The 16,786-nt window shown below is 46.0% G+C and overlaps 1 pseudogene; it reads right to left on the reverse strand.

The window, feature by feature from the left end:
- The window catches only part of LOC115664369 (uncharacterized), a 43,702-nt pseudogene that overhangs the window by 12,823 nt on the left and 14,093 nt on the right, over positions 1-16,786 (reverse strand).

Raw genomic sequence — 16,786 nt, forward strand, 5'->3', positions numbered from 1 at the left:
TTCGATCTCTCCATACATATCGGACATCCTAAGATCCCAACTGTACTCCATCCAGATAACATTCCATAAGCTGGAAAGTCATTTATCGTCCAAAGAAGAGCAGCCTTCATTACAAATGTTTGATCGGTAGAAACGTCATACGTAGGGACACCTTCATCCCATAGCCGTTGTAACTCTTCAATCAATAGTTGCATATAAACATCTATCAACTTTTTTGGATTTTGCGGACCAGTCACGATCAATGTCAAAAACATATAAGGTGTCTTCATGCACATACCGGGTGGAAGATTGTACGGAGTTAAGATAACTGGCCAACATGAATAACTTTTTCCTGATTTCCCAAATGGGGCAAATCCATCAGCACACAGACCTAACCTGATGTTTCGACGCTCTATCGCAAACTCGGGGTATATTCTATCAAAATGTTTCCATGCCTCTGAATATGAAGGATGACACATTAGACCCTATTCTGTTTTATGATTTGCATGCCAAGTCATGTGTTCAGCAGTGGCTTGAGACGCATAAAGCCTTTGCAACCTGGGGATTAAGGGCAAATAAAACATTTGCTTACATGGTCTACGCTTCTAATTACGACCCTGCCTCCTGTTAATCTTGTACCTAGGTTGGTTACAAAATTTGCAAGATTCTGCATTTTCATCATCTCTCTAATATAACATACAACCCCTACTACATACATCAATTTTTACAACTGGAAGACCTAAGTTATCCACTAGCTTTTTCATATCGTAAAAGTCACTTGGCATGATGTTATCACAAGACATTGTTTCCCGCATTACTTCAACAAAAGAGTTGAAGCAATCCACAGACACATTATGCTATGCCTAGATATTTAACATTCTTGCTGTCACTGATACTTTCATGTGGTTGTCACAACTTGCCCATAAAGGTTCATCTGTTGTTTTCAACACTTCCCAGAACTGATTAGATTGAAAAGTTCCATCACACACATTCTCATCAAAACCTGTAACTCCTATCTCTTCCAATTGTGATGCATGACTAGTTCCCACTTGTTCAAGTGTAGGACTAAAACTAGTACTTGCATGATTCGATTCTGAAACAAAATTATGACCGGCTTCATCAAACACCATCCTCTGGTATGGGTTCAATTGGTCATAATAGCTACATTCTTCCCTAACTAAAAATTGGTCGCTTCTTCGATATCCGTCATCAGATATAAATGGTTCATCATGGCAAGTCCAATTATAGTAGTTTGGAGTAAACCCAAATCTACAAAAATGTTCTCTAACTTTATCAATGTCTTGAAATTTTTCATTACTGCACTTTTTACATTGACACCTTAACTTATTTCCATCCATGAACTCATATTTACTACTAGCAAAGTCCAAAAATAGTTCCAACCCGATACGAAACTCATCGGTCAATCCTCGACGTCCAGGTAAGTTCTTATTATACATCCAACCCCTGTCTCTTTGCATTGTGTCTGTATAAAAATAAAAAAATTCACATAAAATATTAAAAATATCATATCTATTGTTTAATATTGTTAATTAAAACCATAAATTTCTAAAAATTAAAATTTAGTTTTTTACGAAACAATTACTTTCAAATTGAAAAAAATGAAAAAATTACCATGTCAAGAAGACTTACCAAGTATTTGACTGAAATCTTTGTAGTAGAAAGTTGTCAATTTGATGAAAATTGCAACGTTCACTTGGATTGTGCGTCCTTCAAATGGACACGTACCTAAAATAAAAACAAATTACTTAAGATGCATTTTTTAATTATTTTCTATTTTTTTCTCTTTCTTTTTCTTTTCCTTTTTTTTTTCCTTTCTTCTTGGCCCTGGCGAGCTCGAGCTCGCCATGGCCGTCGAGCTCGCCTGGGCAAGTCTGGGCGACCTCGAGCTCGCCGGCCATGGCGAGCTCGGCCCTCGCCGTTAGCCCATGCGAGGCTAGCCCTCACCGGTACTAGCGAGGGCCGAGCTCGCCATGGCTGGCAAGCTCGAGCTCGAGCTCGCCGGCCATGGCGAGGCCCATGCAAAGCTAGCCCTCGCCGGCACTAGCGAGGGCCGAGCTCGCCCAGATCTCGAGCTCGCCCGCCATGGCGAGCTCGACCCTCGTTGTCAGCCCATGCGAGGCTAGCCCTCGCCGGCACTGGCGAGGGGCGAGCTCGCCATGGCCGGCGAGCTCGAGCTCGCCGGCCATGGCAAGGCTAGCCCACCTGGGCGTCAGCGAGGTGGACCGGCGGCCATGGCCAGGCCGCTGGACCTCGCCCCATGGCCGGCGATGTCTCCGGTGACCGGCCAAACCAGTAAGGAAGGGAAAAAAAAAATTCAATAACACCAAAAAATACAAATCCAGCGATGAATAGTTTTGCGACGAACCATTTTCGTCACCAATTAGTAACGAAATTAGCCACGACACTTACCGGCGGAAAAGCTTTACCGAGATTGATTTGCGCGTGCGCAGATAGGTAAATCGAGAGAAACGAAAGAGAGAGGGAGAGAGAACAGTGAGAGGGATATGAGGAATCAGTCGAGAGAGAGAGAAATTGGGGGTGGGGATGGATATCATAAAAATTATTTTCCGTGTCGCAAATTAGCGACAAATTTTTTTTCCGTCGCAAAATTCGTCGGAAATTTGCCACGAATAACTTTCCGTTGCAAAATTCGTCGCAAATTTCGTCGGAAATTAGCGACGAATAACTTTCCGTCGCAAATTTCGTCAGAAATTAGCGACGACTTTTGCAACGAAAACTAACGAAATTAGCGACGAAAAAATTTTTCGTTGCTAATTTCCAACGAATTTAGTTTTCGTCGCAAAAGTCGTCGCTAATTTCCGACGAAAAATTTTTCGTCGCAAATTTTCGTGGCAAAATCCTAGTTTTTTTGTAGTGCTTGTACTCCCCATATGAAGTGACAATTGCCTTCTTAAGGATCTCCATAGCACTCTCGCTGAACCTCTTGATTCTAGCAAGGGATAGCATGACAGCCACGGCAAAATGATTAAGAGCCTGACTATCAGATTTAATTAGCCCCATAACCTCTTTCCCAAGGGAAAAATCCTGCTTCATAGCAAAATTCATGTGAAGCAACACAGTCCCTTCAACTTGCCTAATTATCGAAGCCCCCTTCTTCGGCTCCAATTCCGACCCGAAGAAAGTCACCAACCCTTCAACCACCTCCCTTTTGCAGAACCCTTTTGATGCCAAAACCAACAAGTGATACACCAGAGAGGGCAGATCCTGCAAGTCCAAGTCCCCCATTCCTTCGAACACCTTCTCCAAAAACTCCCTCCCTCTCCCCTTATCCAGAAAGACAAACTCCCTTACTAGCGAAACCAATTTCAACAACAACCCTTTCGACCAAACAGAATCCACTACTCGATCAATCACGGAGTTCGCGAAATCACCCCCTCGCTCGATCTCATTCGAATCGCGAATGAGGTCGATGCACCTGGGCAAAAGATCAAGTAGCTGCGCATCATCCAACGTGACCAATTTCGGGAAACTGGAGAGGATCGCTTCCACCACGGATCGGACGTTGTCGATTTCCAAGGCATTGAGGAGGGTGCCGAAGAAGTGGATAGTCTTGAGCGTGTAACGACCTAGGTCCCACTCGCAAGATATTATCCGCTTTGGACACTAAGTCCTCACAGTTTTGTTCCTCCGAGGGCAGCCCATACTACCTCCAGAAAAGGCCTCTTGCAAGTTAAGGTTTCCCAAGCCTTTATAAGCAAGCCCAAGGCTCCCTCCTTAGGCGATGTGGGACAGGAGACATGCCCTCCTTTGCCATCCTAGAAGCCTGTCGGAAGCTGCTCTTTGTCGAGGCCCTTCTGGCCCCGGCGACCACTCCCCGCTCTCGTCGGACCGGGTCGTTACATTCTCCCCTCCTTTGAGCACAACGTCCTCGCTATGGCCCCACACGCGGTTGGGAGTCAGCTCTGATACCACCTGTAACGACCTGGGTCCCACTCGCAAGATATTGTCCACTTTGGACACTAAGTCTTCACGGTTTTGTTCCTCCGAGGGCAGCCCATACTACCCCAAGAAAAGGACTCTTGCAAGTTAAGGTTTCCCAAGCCTTTATAAGCAAGCCCAAGGCTCCCTCCCTAGGTGATGCGGGACAAGAGACGTGCCCCCTTCGCCATCCTAGAAGCCTGCCAGGAGCCGCTCCTTGTCTAGGTTCTCAGACCCCGGCGACCACTCCCCGCCCTCATCGATTCCTGTAACGACCTGGGTCCCACTCGCAAGATATTGTCCGCTTTGGACACTAAGTCCTCACGGTTTTGTTCCTCCGAGGGCAGCCCATACTACCTCTAGAAAAGGCCTCTTGCAAGTTAAGGTTTCCCAAGCCTTTATAAGCAAGCCCATGGCTCCCTCCCTAGGCGATGTGGGACAAGAGACGTACCCCCTTCGCCATCCTAGAAGCCTGCCATGAGCCACTTCTTGTCCAGGTCCTCGGACCTCGGCGACCACTCCCCGCCCTCATCGGACCGGGTTATCACACTCTTTCCTCCTTCGAGCACAATGTCCTCGTTGTGGCCCCACATGCGGTCGCGTGTCGGCTTTAATACCACCTGTAACGACCTGGGTCCCACTCGCAAGATATTGTCCGCTTTGGATACTAAGTCCTCACAGTTTTGTTCCTCCGAGGGCAGCCTATACTACCTCCAGAAAAGGTCTCTTGCAAGTTAAGGTTTCCCAAACCTTTATAAGCAAGCCCAAGGCTCCCTCCCTAGGCGATGTGGGACAAGAGACATGCCCCCTTCACCATCCTAGAAGCCTGCCAGGAGCCACTTCTTATCCAGGTCCTCGGACCCCGGCGACCATTCCCCGCCCTCATTGGACCGGGTTATCACACTCTCCCCTCCTTCGAGCACAGCGTCCTCGCTGTGGCCCCACATGCGGTCGGGAGTCAACGCTGATACCACCTGTAACGACCTGGGTCACACTCGCAAGATATTGTCCGCTTTGGACACTAAGTCCTCACGGTTTTGTTTTTCCGAGAGCAGCCCATGCTACCTCCAGAAAAGGCCTCTTGCAAGTTAAGGTTTCCTCAAGCCTTTATAAGCAAGCCCAAGGCTCCCTCCCTAGGTGATGTGGGACAGGAGACATGCCCCATATTGCCATACTAGAAGCCTGTCAGAAGCCGCTCCTTGTCTAGGCCCTTCTGGCCCCGGCGACCACTCCCTGCCCTCGTCGAACTGGGTCGTTACAGAGCGAGTTCGCGTCGTGCGAGAACCGGCGAGAGACGAACAAGTCAATGTAGGAAAGGAGCAGCAAGGAGAGGAGAAGAGGGAGGCCGGGGCTCTGCGGGGAGAGGGAGATGAGGGAGAGGAGAGAGAGGGCGTAGTCGGAGACGGCGAGCGAAGGGATCAGAGAGTCGGCGGCGCGTGATCTGAGGTGGGAGACGAGAGCCGGGTGGAACCGCGGGGAAGAGAGCTACGGGGGGAGAGGAGAGGTGGAGGAGGATGTCAGCTGGTGGCGATGGAGGCTTTGCGCGATGCGGATTACGTCCGTGTCCGTCAAAGGCGACGGCTGCTTCTTCTGAGTTCGCTGCGAATGGGAGGGAAGCGATCAGCCGGAGAGGCTATTTTGGGCAGGAAATGGGGAACACCAACAGTAGGAGGCAATCTACTTGCTTATAAGAAAGAAAGAAAATAATATTTTAACAGTGATTAACGACCCTTGTTAAATAAATTTTATTTGCAATAATTAAATTACAAGTTATAATACGAATAATCAATACATTGAAACCTGTAAATTTTTTGGGAAAATTCCGAAGTACCTTCATTTTCTCAAATATTGGCGTGAAGTGGACATTGTCTCAAAATGGGCCTAAAATACTCTCATTTTCTCAAAATGGACATTGTCACTACCTCCCTATGTCAGGATTGGGTAATTTGGGCGCCTACTGACTTCCTTGGATGTGGTAGCCGTTTCTCAGGCTCCCTCTTTGGAATCGAATCCTAATTCTCCATCACCCGTCACCACCATAGTAGGCCACTATCCTACCATTGAAAGTTGATAGGGCAGAAATTTGAATGATGCGTCGCTAGCACGATGGCCGTGCAATCCATCAAGTTATCATGAATCATCAGAGCAACAGGCAAAGCCCGCATCGACCTTTTATCTAATAAATGTATCCCTTTCAAGAGTCGAGGTTTGTTGCACGTATTAGCTCTAGAATTACTACGGTTATCCGAGTAGCAAATACCTTCAAATAAACTATAATTGATTTAATGAGCCATTCGCAATTTCACAGTATGAATTAGTTCATACTTACACATGCATGGCTTAAACTTTGAGACAAGCATATGACAACTGGCAGGATCAACCAGGTAGCATTCCTTCACAACGTCTGCCAAGCATGATCCATCATGAAGCCCGAGAGCTCCATGAGGTCAAAGACGAGGCAAGAGCGTTATTCGAGTAAAGCGATAAACGCTTAGAGATTTGGGAATAAGGGCCAATGACCCCTTACCCATGAAGAAAGTTCCACATCCGAGAGAACAAGCAGGCACTCGCAGTCCATCCGAACAATCACATGATATGTTTGCGGAATGCAAGCCCTGCTATCCAGTCCAACCAAGCATCCAAAAGGATGTTGTGATGGAAGGGACAACGAAAGGCACAACTTTCCATCGCAATAGGTATACAACACAGGAACCCGCATTTTGCATCCAACGTTCATTCGTGGAGCAACAATTGATCGAAAGTGAGGGAAGCAGTTCGATGCACAAGCACGGAGCTTACCAACACCAACATTCTTGTCATCTCTCACAAGCCATCGCGTACACTAGAAGTAAACCAAGCCAACTAATCCATAGCTCTCCAAGCATGAGAACTCGAGGAGCACACGGACTCATCGAATGAGACCACATCCGCACCGCTAGACGCGAGAACAGCAAGATCTTGTCCCTAATCGTGGCTTCAATCTCCGTCCCTATCTCGCCTCAATCTCGCCTCTCCTTGGCCATTAAGGCCTCGGTCATGGAATGATCTCGGCTCAAATTAGGACTTGATCGTTCGCCTGATTGTGGGACAATCATTGCACCATCGTGGCTCATTCATTCATGCCGCGAGGCATGGTCTCATATTACTGAAGGGATTCATCAATTCATCGATTCCCAAGGAACTTGATCATCGATTCAACCTGTATGGCCGCTTGGCTTGTTGACAACCCATGCACTCGGCCATGATGCCTGCGTGAGGGGAGCCACGCTATGCACGAGTCATCCGTCCATCCATCTTTGTTTAGAGGTGCTTTATTTGATCAATCATGGCCTATTTCATCGGTCATTGATCCATGTTATGACTTAATCTTGTGCCTATAACATGGGTCCATGCATTGCCCAACGATTGCCCGAAGGCCGGTCATGGCCTTCGAGCACCTCTACCCCCCTAAAGAGCCTTATGAGCAATTTTGCTCCTAGCAGGAGAAGACATTCATCATGTTTGAGATGACACCACGTCTCTAAAAAAATGTAGAAATTGAATTTTGATGAGATTTTTTGCAGAGATGCTTAGAAAAATGTGAACTAAATTACGGATGCATCAGAAAAAAAATTTGACGCCAGGAAATATTTTTTTATTTTTGTATTTAAAAAATTATAAAAAAATTGGAAAATTAGAAAAAATAGTTGGGGGATGGAAAAACAAATGGGGGAGCTATTTGATGACTCAAACAAAATTTAGGAAGATGAATGGATTCAATTGAATGAGAAATGATCAGTAAAGTAGCGATCAATTCCATGAGCCTCGTGCAAGACCGATGCACTCGGCCACGAGGCTCGGCCGGGGACCGATGCACTCGGCCACGATGCTAAAGCGCGATGCACGGCCATAAACGATGCCCGAGCACGATGCACAGGCACGACGCTCAGCCATGAACGATGCACGAGCAAGATGCTCGGTCATGAACGATCCACGGGCACGATGCACGGGCACAACGCTCGGCCGTGAACGATGCACGGCACGAGCACGGCCATGAATGATGCACGGGCACAATGCAGGGGCACGATGCACAAGCATGACCCTTGACCATGAATGATGCACAGGCACGAGCATGGCCTCGGCCATGAACGATGCACGATACGAGCAAGGCCATGAACGATGCACGGGCATGAGCACGGCCATGAACGATGCACGGGCATGAGCACGGCCATGAACGATCCATGGGCACGGTGCACGGCCATGAACGATGCACGGTGCACGGCCATGAATGATGCACGGGCACGACGTACAGCCATAAACGATCCACGGGAACGATGCACAGGCACGAAGCTCGGCCATAAAGGATGCACGGCACGAGCATAGCCATGAACGATGCACGGGCACGATGCACATCCATGAACGATGCATGGGCACAACGCACAGCCATGAACGATCTACGGGCACAATGCACGGGCACGAAGCTTGGCCATGAACGATGCACAGTACGAGCACGGCCATGAACGATGCACAGGCACGATGCACGGGCACGACCCTCGGCCATGAACGATGCACGAGCACGAGCATGACGCTCGGCCATGAACAATACACGGCACAATACACGGGCACGAGCACGGCCATGAACGATCCACGGGCACGATGCACGGCTATGAACGATGCACCGGCACGACGCACGGCCATGATTGACGCCCGGGTACGATGCACGGGCATGAAGCTCGGCCATGAACGATACATGGCACGATGCACGGGCACGACGTACGGCCATGAACGATGCCCGAGCATGATGCATGTGCACGAAGCTTGGCCATGAACGATATACGGGCACGACGCACGGCCATGTACGATGCACGACCTTCTTTGAACGATGCAGCACCTAGCCAGGAACGATGCACGGGCACGACGCACGGCCATGAACGATGTGCACGGGCACGACACACAGCCATGAGCGATGCACGGGCTCGACGCACGGCCACGAACGATGCACACGGGCACGACACACGGCCACAAACAATGTACGGTCACAATACAAACGGGCACGAAGCTCAACCACGAACATGCACACGGGCACGACGCACGTCCAAGAACAATGCACGGGCACGAAGTACATCAGCACGACGCACAGCCACGAATGATGCATGGCCGCGACGCACGGCAGAGGGACTCGATGCACACGGAACAGGGATGCGACGAACAGCATAGGGACTCGTTGTACCGGCACATAGGCATGACACATGGGCACCACAAGCACCACGTAGGGCACAGGGACACGGCGCATGGCCACAAACAATGCATGGTCACAATGCACACGAGCACGAAGCACGGCCATGAACGATGCACACGGGCACGACGCACGGCCACGAACAATGCACGGGCACGAAGTACATCGGCACGACGCACAGCCACGAATGATGCATGGGCGCGAAACACGGTAGAGGGACTCGATGCGCACGGCACAGGGATGCAACAAACGGCATAGGGACTCGTTGTACAAGCACATAGGCACAACGCACGGGCACCACAGGCACCACGCAAAGCACAGGGACACAACGTACGGGCACGACGGTCGGCCATGAACCCGGGACATCATGATGCCTGGGCACGATGCGAGACATAAGGACACAATTCAAGTGCACGACCAAGCCATGTGAAGAGTTGGCACTTGTTTGTTGGACGTGACTTCTTCTTATGCACACAAGTCATGGCATACGATCGGAACATATAACTTAGCATATCATGAGCTACCACACCACCATCATTAGTAGAAGGAATTCGAAAATTGCCATTTACAACGGATACGGGGGTCGCTTGTGAAAACGCGACCTTTTCTTTTACACTCGAGTCATGTCAAGAGTTGGCATGTTGGTCGAACCAAGTTACTCGGAGCATTTTCGCTTCGCTTTATCAAAACAACTGACTACTTAGGCACACGGTGGCACACGGTCCACACGGACTAAGGCACATGATCCACATCCACTAGGCACATAATCACCATCCGCTCGACACACGACCAAGCGCTGGACCAATAAAATTGTGTTTGCTAATGCCGCTGGACCAAATTAGGTTATACCACTCCACAGCTGGTCCTACATACCTGAGTTTGTCATATGCATCATGGAAACAATAACTTGAGATAGGGATGATCGGGGTTAGAACGGGTCGCAATTTCAAGAGGTAGCGCCAACTCCATGCCATACTGCCCCTTATGTTGACCTACATAATTGGAGTGCCTCTACATTTGGTCTTGTGAACCCATACACTCCAAAGTGAAGAGGATGGACGATTGATGAGGTTCCATATCATGCAGCCCAACAATATTTTGTTCCATTTGTTCAGATCTGGTAAGCTCAATCCTCATTCCCTTTTAGATGAGCAAACTACTTGCCATGCAACCTTGTGCGATCTATGATCTACTGCATTACTGGCCCATAAGAATTGTCGAATCCTCTTCTCAACCTCGTAAATAATTTGTTTTGGAATTAACAACATTTGCATCTAACAAGGGCAGATGGAGACGAGAACTGATTTGGCTAGCTGTAAATGCCATGCATAACTAATGTGCTTCATGCCCCACCATTCAATTTTCTTAAAGATCTTGTCAGTAAGACTTTTATAGTTAATGTGAGTGAGTCTTCCGGTAACTAGGGGGACACCCAAGTATCGAATAGGAAGAGTACCTATGGAAAAAGGCGTGTGGTCCAGTATAAGGTGCTTCTCATCCTCATTCAACCTAGAGAAAAAGATTTGGTATTTATCAGGGTTAAACCACAGTCTAGTGAGAGCTGCAAATTCGTCAAGGGCATCAATAAGGCAAATAACAGAATCTACATCTCCATGAGAAAATAAGAACAAGTCATTTGCGAAGCATAAGTGCATAATCTGTTACATTTTGCAACGCCAGTGATACTTGAAAGTAAAGGCAGAAACTTTCGCACAAACAATTTGATTAAGAATTTCCATAACCAGGACAAATAAGTATGGAGAAAGAGGGTCACCTTGTCACAGTCTATTAGTACTATCAAAATAGCCAACCTGTTCGTCATTGAAATTCACTGAAAACCTCGGAGTAGTTATGCACTCGGCTATCAGATCCACTAAGTACTGGGGCGTATTTATATCTTTGAGAACCCCGAGGACTGCATCACATCTTACCATGTCATAAGCTTTCATGAGATCTATCTTTATTGCCACGCATTTACCTTTCCCGCCCTTGTGGTAGTTGTGTAATAGATCTTGGCATAGTAGAATATTCTCTGATATTTGTCGTCCAGTAATTAAAGCAGTTTGGTTTAGCCCAACGATCGATGGAAGTATGCAACTTATTCGTTCTGCAAGTAGCTTAGATATGATCTTGTATAAGATATTGTAGCATGAAATGGGTCTGAACTCCTTGAGGTAGGATGGATTTGGACCTTCAATACGAGGCAAATCAATGTGGAATTTATAAACTTCAACATTCCTTTGGACAAGAAAAAGTCCACGACAGCTTCCTCAATGTCTTTGCCTACGATGGGCCAGGTGTATTTGTAGAACAGATTGTTATATCCATCTGGACCCGGAGCTTTGAAATCATTGAAGTCCTTTAAAACTCTGAGGATTTCTGATCTTTGAAACGTATGAAATATAACCAGAGCATTAACATCTTCATGAAATAAAGAAGCGTATCTAACAGAAGGAGTCCTATTAATACTGAAGTTACTAAGAGGGTGTTGATAATATGATATAACTATATTCTTAAGAGCACACTCCTCAATAATAATAGAGCCATCCTCGAGTTTGAGTTGATTTATCTTGTTCTGGGCACTCCTCTGCATCATGGAGGCAAAGAAGATCTTTCTATTGTTGTCCCCCTACTTTAGCCAAAGATTTCTAGATTTATGTTTGAGCAAAACTTCTTCATGTTTACTGAGAGCAAGTAATTCTTCTAGTTGTGTCTTTTCTTCTGCCCGAGTAATGGGATTATAAGGGTCATCCACTAGCTCCTGTTGAAGTCGTTGTAAGCTCTCCTTAGCTTGCTTGACCTTTAGATGTAAGTCCCCGAACTAAGATTTATTCAAGCCCTAGAGTTGCCGTTTCAGTGGATTGAGCTTCGTCACCACTGTGAACATTCTTGATCCTCTAACTTCCTGTTGCCAGCACGTGGAGACCATAGGCAGGAACTCAGGGCTCGTAGTCCAAAAATTAAAAAATTTGAACGAGAATTTCCGTCTCCTATATGTGGTGTTGAGATGCACCAAACATGGGGAGTGATCTAATACACCAGGTAGCAATAATTCAACTGAATAATGGTTAAAGTTGTTCTGCCAATCTGCATTAATCAGGACTTTGTCAATTCTGCTTGCTTTAAGATTATCCCCCAGGTTTTTGTTTGCCATGTGAAGAAAGGGCCTGTAGACAAAGGTTTAATTAGTGCTAGCTCCTCGATCATGATGTTAAGTTCCTCCATACCCGAAGTTCTATGAACCGTGGAGCCAATCCTTTAACTTGTGTCTCTTGTTTCATTAAAATCCCCTATTAACAACGAGGGCAGGTTTCTAGTATGTCCGATAGAGAAATTTGAAATGTTGCGCCATAGGGACCATCGTTCTACTTCAGTGTTGTATCCACCCCAGGTTTTTCAATGAGACAATACTTGGGCAGATACCTCTAACACTATTAGATTAAGGATGGACTATTTCCATAGGATCCATATTCTACCCAGGCTGCTGCACATATAGTTATGAGTATAATTCCATCCTTGAAAGCTACTATCAATAACAAAATTAGCATTATCTTCTTTTATTTTGTGCCCAATCAGAACCAGAATTTGGGGATCTTGGGATAGAGCAAAGTCCACCAGTTCCCTACATTTGGGGTTGCGATTAAGGCCCCTCACATTCCAAGAGACAATATTCATTCAACAAGAGGCTCCCAAACATCTCCCAAGGCCCCCAAAGTATCTAAGTGACAGTCCAAAACATCCGTTACTTCAAAAAAAGCAAGTCTGTCGGGAGGTTCTTCCGACCCGCTCTTATCGAGCCTAGGTAAATCAACAGAGCAGCTAGAATTATTAGGATGGTCATCCACTTCCTTTGCCAGAAGAGAAAATCTGTTCCCGAAGGCCATTGAAGTGAGAGTACCACTATTTCCCTTATGGGATCCTTTTTTCTTTTTTTTTTCTTTTTTTTTATAACTGAGGTATCCGCGCGGCCGGCGAGCTAGGGCTCAAACCAGCGGTGATGCCCGACTAGTCCTCGAGGGGGGCTAGCGCAGCATCCTACCCCTACGACCTCCCACTTAAATCACCGATGGCCGAGTTTTGAACCCAGGACCTCTCGTGAAAGGAATTGAGCGCAAACCAACGCGGCCACCGATGGGTGGGTGGGATCCTTTTTTCTTGCCTCCAACTAATTCCAAGTCTGAAGAAGATGGATTAATTTGGTTGGGAGCAATTGGCGAAGCAACCGAGACATTATTATTTGGCATCGTAGTGGGAGCACTTCCAGGTGGGACAATGGTATTTTGACGAGCATCTGTCGAAGATTTCGGCCCCCATTGTAGCAGAGGGGCCGGAAGTTTTTTTTTTTCCTTTAGGGGGCCCATAATACTTTACTACTCGCAGTACAATCCTTGTGACCAAAGCAGTTACATGTTTTGCATTTGAGTGGAATCCAACTATAATCAACCGTCACCTTGAAGAACTCATCATGTCCCATGTCAATATTGAATTTATCTGGAAATGAGCTGTTGAAGTCCATAAGGATGCAAACCCTAGCATACGATAGCCGCCGTTTTTGCTCATTGGCTTTATCCATATGTAAAGGTCTTCCAAGCATGCTACAAACATAGCTTAACCCAATTTTGGTCCACAGGACATGAGGCACATTATACAAGCGGACCCAAACAGGGACCGAGGTAATCTTTGCTCTCTCCAACCTAATGAGGGGGTGCCATTTTTGCAGGAACAAAGGCTTCCCCGCTATGTCCCAAATTCCCACTTCCATAACCTCTAGTAATTTTGACCCATTGGAGAACCTAAAGAAGAAGTAGCCATCCTCCGTGACCGAAACATCTAAGAGGTTCTCTTTACCCCACAATTTTTCTACTATGCCTTTTACTAAGTAGAAAGACACATTTGAAGTAAGAAAATATCCAACCAAACTGTGCTCAAAATGAATCTTCCCTTCTTCGATAGCCTCTGGGGGAGGAGCAACCACAAGTGTATTACCATCCCTGTTAGGTGGGAGGAAATCTAGTTTAGCGGTATGGGCAAGTTTGTCCATGGTGCTTTTCCAAGACGCGCCTAGGCTGGCAATGGGAGAACTAGTATTGCAGGAGGGAGGGGGATAAAGAGAGGGTTCAAAAGTGTCACTAAGTTTCCCTATCATATCATTACTGCCCTCAACATCAACAGCAGCACAAATGGTATCTCCAATTCAGGTGGATTGGTAGAGGATGCGTTCGCGGCCACTGCCTTTTCTAGCTTCAAGTTGAAGAGGATGTTTTTTATTTCCTCCGAAATGGCTTTGTTCCTTAATTTCTCTAACGACACCGGTTTTTGGGCAGTAGATTTCCCACTACGTGTCTGAACCATTTGATGATGTGAAATTTACCGGAGCGTAGGATCGGCGATGGTTGTGAGTGGAAGAGTCAGGGTTGATTCTTTCATGGACCTGGACCATGGGTGGCAACTAGCGGCGAACTCGTCTGCTAAGCAAAAAAACTGGACAAAAGGTGGAGGAGCTCTAGTTGGCGTTTCTACAAACACTTGGTGGGCACTTGTTTAAGTGGCTGTGAAACTGGTTTTGGGTATGGGTTGGGGGGTGGCTTCGGCAAAGAGCTGGGCGTGGGTGCGTTGGAGGCGTCGGTGATGGGTGAGGGGGGGAGGGGATTTGCAGAGGTTTGAAATCGGGGGGAGGCGAAGTCTCAGATTCGGATCTGGAAGTGGATGGACTCGGGGGGAGAGGAGGCGATTTAGATCTGAGAAAATGAACCAGCTAGAAGATGGAAAGGGGAGCTTGAATGCCTTATATTCTTAATAGAGCATTATCAAACCCATCATGTCGAGTAGGAGATATTATATTTCTGTGTGTTCAAGTGGCACTGGTTCGCCATGATGAGGTGTGTTTGAGAGGCGCCTTTGAAGAGGTGTGAGTGGTTGTCTTTCAAGGGAAGTTGAAATAACTTCATGATGAGATTGAGAAGACAAGACACATACAGAAAAAAAAAATGTATAATAAAACTAACATTCTCCTCTTTATTAAAAAAAAACACAAAAGATTTCCATCGTTACTTTGAGAAGACGATCGGCATTAACGCTGTGGAACAAGAATATTTTCCTTGTGATTATATTCGGACCATTGTGAAGTTGTAGATTAGTCCATTACTCGCTGGTGATTCAATCTATATTCCTGAGTAGTTCTTTTATCGTGCATTGAAAGGTTAGTTGATTTCTTCCCTGATCTTTATCCAACATGATGAAATTGCAAGAAATGCGGATAATAGAGGCTTCAGGATCTTCACAATGAATATCTCAATGTTTTTTTTTTTTTTCGATCATTAATCACGTACGTTACGTTTTCACCATCAACACCATACTCGGTTGTGCAGACTGACACCAAATCTTCAAGCAGCTGGGCGAAATGAGGGGCCGAAAATAAATCATTAACATATCCTTAAGGCAGATAAATGCTTGATGGAAATTCTCTCTTTGACCTTCGGTCCTACTTTTGTTCTTTTCATTTGGAACACTCGATCGGACTGACTTAAGCAGAAGTATCAGCTTCAGCAATTGGGGTCCCAGAATCTTAATGTCACCGAAGATAAAAGTCTTTAAGGGATCGTCCCTTATTAAAACAGGGGAGACCTGACATGAAAAAGCAGAATATTCAAGACAAAAGATATAATGTTTGAGGAGCTGGTGTTCTTGTTTCCAAGCAGTTGTTCTTCCAGAGAAACGCACATCAGTTGTCCCACGATCTCAACAACTTTGCTCTCTAATGGGTTCGAACTCGTAACCACATTTTGATGCTCCTTATGCATTCAATTTCTTCTTGGTGTCTGGACAGTGCTTTAAGCCTGTTAGTGGATACCTTTGTCGACCATTATAAGTCATGCGTCATCATATATTGACAACGAATTGACAGTGATTATCGATGTATGCCAATATCGGTTTTCTTGATCGTCGTTGATGGGTCGCGTGCTTGACAATATCTAACACTTTAATTGTGTGTCTACTCATATGGACCATATCGACGAGCCAATTGCTTTTTGGCGCAACCCAGAAAGTAAAAACTTTTGAAATTCTCGAAGAAAATACATGAATCTGTGTGGAGAATCCCTTGATTCCTTTGAATTGTCATTGTACAACAACTTTGTCCAAACGGAATTAGCTCCAATAAATTACAAACAATCCGCCAAGAAAACGCCATAAATGATCAAATGCCTACTGAGAAACACTTCTTAAGTCGCAACACTTTATTATGGTTGGATTCTCTTGTTTGTGTACTACTAGCAACTGTATGATACATGGTGTGCGACAATTCGCTCAGCTTCCCAAACTGCCTCTCGTAAAACTCCAACAGCTCCACCCTGAAAATTCACACACAACATATGATATGAATATATATGTGTTTATTCACCAAAAATAAATAAATAAATAAATGACTTACCAATAAGCCAAACATTGGAAGGGTGCATATTTATCGTAGATCTCCTTAAGATCGCTCTTAATTGTCTTTTTGGTGCATCTTTCCCTTGCGTGTACCTTTTGCCAAAGAAATAGAATGCATCATCCATCAAATTATTCGAAAGGGTGGTTATTGTGTACGACATGTATTTTATGTTCGAAATTCACTTTCATAAATGTTTTAAA

The sequence above is a fragment of the Syzygium oleosum genome, unplaced genomic scaffold, assembly GCF_021117445.2.
Source record: "Syzygium oleosum isolate NSW1041296 unplaced genomic scaffold, Sole_v2.1 Sole_v2.36, whole genome shotgun sequence".
NCBI classification, from domain to species: domain Eukaryota; kingdom Viridiplantae; phylum Streptophyta; class Magnoliopsida; order Myrtales; family Myrtaceae; genus Syzygium; species Syzygium oleosum.